Here is a 4,200-nt window from a genome sequence, read left to right on the forward strand (position 1 = left end):
AGCACAAGGAAAGTGATCTCTGCTCCTTTCTCTCTTTTTCTTCAAGACTGCTTACTAAATGCATCTGAAGACTTCTGTTCATTCATCTAGGGCTAATTCCTAAAACTGACTCCCCAGATGAGACAGAAAACTTCATAGGAATACGTGGGTGGCTGACTCTGCACGCTTTGCAACTACAATCTGATAACTTCTAGCAATTTGCTTTTACCTTTCATTTAAAAGAAATGGAGAAGAACTATGATTTCCCTCTAAGTGAAAATGTAGACATTTGCATATTACACTGATTACGTTGAAGCTCATAACCGAGGTTTTGTCAGATCTGAGAAGCAACAGTAGATTCCAGATAGAAACGGATCTGAGCTTGGAACTGGAGATGTCCTCCCCTAGGAAGGCAGACCTCTAATTATTCACTAGCCAGAGCCATTCAGAGTTAGCCTCTGAGACCGAACTATAACTCTGACGTCACCAACTAGCTACTACAATGCTGGCAATGGTAGTCTCATGAAATGAAATAAAAACAGCAACTGGATTCAGAAAGATCAATTATTAGACAGATGACAGTGACACTTGTTCACTTCCAACACATGCCTCTGAATGCATTTGGAACAAGTCTCCATAACTCATGCCTGCTCTGAGCTACAGAAGCCCCCAGGAATCCATGGACTTGGATGTTTTCAGAGCAGTGCTTGCTGGTGGAAACAAAGGACATGGGCGGGTACTCCTCGCATCAGTGCCGAGGAGCTGGATAGCGTGTTTCCTTGGCTCTCCTTCACAGAGGTCTCTCTTTTCAGGCCTGGGCCCTCCGTGGCAGGATGCTGAGCCAAGTACTCCTTTGCACTAACTGATTATCGTTCCCTTGCAGTAGCTTGATTACAATATTACAAGTCAAGAATTTGCAAGATTAAAAGCGTCTGTTGAATTAATTAACTGCAAATCACCTCCAGTAAAACTTGACAAGTTCCAAGATGTTTCTGTAAAAAAAGAAGCAATCGACAGCATCAGCAACGCGCAGCTTTGTGACAGTCAAGACTACTTCTGAGTGCGGCTGGCCCACCACGCTTGCCCTTTCTTAAAGCAGGAGTGATTGCTGCTCCCAGAGTGCGAAGCCTTTGATTCAGACCAAGGAAAGTACTTCCGCCTGGGCTTTCAGAACCACACTTTAGAAACCCACTTCCTTACTGTGCATGATAGAGTAAAAGGTTAATCAGGGAAGCCGAATTGTTTAGGTTTTGAAAGCAGGCTATAAAATTACCACTCTTTCACCAGCTGACAGGTCTCTTTGGTTACAGGATGGTGTGCTATTTTTTCTGATTCAAATAGAATAAGAAATCACAGGGGGTCTGCAGAAAACCACGGGTCAAAGTTTAGTTTCTGTGTGAATGGAGCAGTATGCGACATACTTAGATATAAGTGGTGTTCAGGAATCACTGTGGGTCGAAATGCTGGTGTGCACTGAGACGTGTTCTACCGGTTTGTAACCAAAATAGGAATTTCTTACAGTGATAGAAATGTGAAATATATTTTCAACATACTTGGGGGTGTTTTAGCATTTACTGATAAACAAATTAATTTGAAGTAATTAAAAATGTTGATTGGATACAAGTGCATGTTAGAATGCCATTACAACAGTTAAATTAAATTAGCTTAAACACAACTCCATTTGTTCATACCCACAACACTTGAAGCAAGAGTTTGATTAATTCTATTTTAATGCAAATTATGCAGTAGAGAAAGGAAAGGTCCAACCTGATTATTTGGTAGATGGAAGTATAATAAAAAACACAAAGCCTCACATTTTCTGAAATTCTAATAACAGAGTAGGTGACAAGCCTCAATAATAGCACAAGAGAAAATTTTGTGTTGGTACTGTGCTGGTAATATTTACTTCTTATTTTGAGTAATTAATTTGAGATTGATTTGATGTTAATAATGCACTTTGCTCTGCAAATATCTTTTTTTGTTTTTTTTTAAATTTTACTTTTTACTCTTTAGATACAGGGTCTTGCTATGCAGTTCAGACTTGTAGTGATCCTCCTGTCTCAGCCTCTCAGTGCTGGGATTACAGGTGTGTGACACCACGCCTGATTTCAGGGTTAGCATGACACGTGGGGCTCCATGGCTGGCATGGCATGCAGTACCAGGGATCAAAGCCGGGTCCTTGCGCTTGCCAGGCAGGTGCTTAGGCCACTGAGATATCGCCCCAGCAAAAGTTCAGAAGGATTTTTTTTTTTTTTTGGCTGGCTCAGGTTGCCTTAAGTGCAGGTCTGGTAAGGCATGACGATCTGGGGATCAAACCACAGTATCCTGAGCCTGACTGCCTTTGCTTAAGCAGGCCCTTAAACAACTGAGCTAATGGGCAGGGCCTTACTCTGCAAATATCTTATCAGCAGTTATAAGCTTTCCCTTGCACAGTGCAGTGGATCGAAGAGTGACAGCTCAGATGACCAAAGCAGGCCCTTCTAGGCAGTAGTGGTGACTTGGGCCTAGAAATGATTCACAGCTTCAGTGTACTGCGGGGTGGCGTTAACTGTCTCAACAATCCTTACTGAGACTCACGCTGAATTCTTCCAGCTCTGCTATGCTTGTCAAAATCAATACACTTTCTCCTCTTCATTTTACGGAGGAGAAATGGGCTTATACATCATGGAGTCAGAGCTATTTCATTTGAGGAAAATCAGTTACACAAGCTAATAGTGATCTTCAGCAACACGCCCTGTGTGCGTGAAACACAACCTCTGAGGGCCCCTCCGTGGGGGGAGTGGACGCCATGCCAGTGAGAGCGACCCCCAGGCCCTACAGCGGCCGCCTCCAGACACAGGACGCTGCCCATAGAATGCTGCCATTTGGACCTTGGGGCCACTCTTCAGAGCTGGCTCACAGGTGACCACAGCTGAGCTTCTCTGGGGAGCTTGTTCTCTCAGAACTGCTAATAAGTGCTAGTAACAGCTGCTTCCCTGAACTTTTGACCTCTAGGAAGCTGCCGAATTTTAAGTCTTTTCTTAAAAAGAGGTCTCAAGACTATCTTCATTTTTTTCTCCATTGGCTTATGCAACTTTATTGAAGAAAAATAAATCAGTTCTTGGCGGAGCTATTAGTCGGTCCCTCAGCCATTGACAACGTGCGTCATTTGCTCAGTGCCCTGCTAAGCAGTGTACTGGAAGATAGATTAACTGTCAGCTCCAGGCCTCCGAACAGCTTCTTTAGTGGTCATAGTTTTAAGTCAAATACTACGTACCCAAGCAGTGCTTCAACTTCTTGTGTTTTCGTTGCTTGTTTTTTAGATTCCAGAGTATTGCTGGAGAACAAGTCATATGCTTTTCTGTTTAATGGTAGTTGTCTAATGTTGATTTATCTTTGGGTTCACTCCATTATTTCATGTTTGTCCCTGGGGGTGATAGTTTATTGTGAGCCTTGGAAAAGCTTATGTATGTCGTTTCCTAATTGCTTATCTGTGAGTGGCTCAAATGCACACTTGACTGTGTCTTGCCCGGCAGCCCTGCCTGTGAGGTCATGCCTAGAGCGCAGGCGGCGGGAATCATAAGGGTGTGACGTGAAGTCGTGATTACAAAAGTCACCTGTGCTCTAGCTCTCCTGAGGGTGAGGGAGCAGCATTTGGGTTTCACGTAGAGGCCACTTCCTGCACAGAAGCAGTGACTTTTAATGTAACCTAAACTCTTACAGATCTGCTGGAATGGCGTAGAGAAATGGATGATTGAATGTATTTTAATATATTACATCAAGATAATCATTAAATACTTTTTTAAAAAGTAAACACCAGGGCTGAGAAAGTTTTTGGTTTATTATTGGCTACCTTTTTCAGCATCAGTTCGAACAACACACACAGCTTAATATGCAATGACATAACCAGGGGGTTACACTGCCACTTTGTCTGCCTTTATGTGTACTACATTAAAGAGAAAAGGGAAAGGACATAGCAATTATTTTATCACTCAAGGAAACGAATATTTGATAATTGCTTTGTTCTTTGCATCTAATTAAGTCTAAGATAAGGTTCCCAGATTTCAGTTATGGTTTAAACTAGTGGCATAATAATTCACCTAAATGTTAAAATTTTTAACTGTAAGATATTAAACAAAATTTAGGGAAAATAATAGCAATTGTTTAGAATTACCTTATAATAGGAAAGTAATGTCACTGCAAAGAATTGTTAGATCCATGGCCTTCTTCCCTCCCTCCCTC

Source organism: Octodon degus, unplaced genomic scaffold (assembly GCF_000260255.1).
Source record: "Octodon degus isolate 3935 unplaced genomic scaffold, OctDeg1.0 scaffold00054, whole genome shotgun sequence".
NCBI lineage: Eukaryota > Metazoa > Chordata > Mammalia > Rodentia > Octodontidae > Octodon > Octodon degus.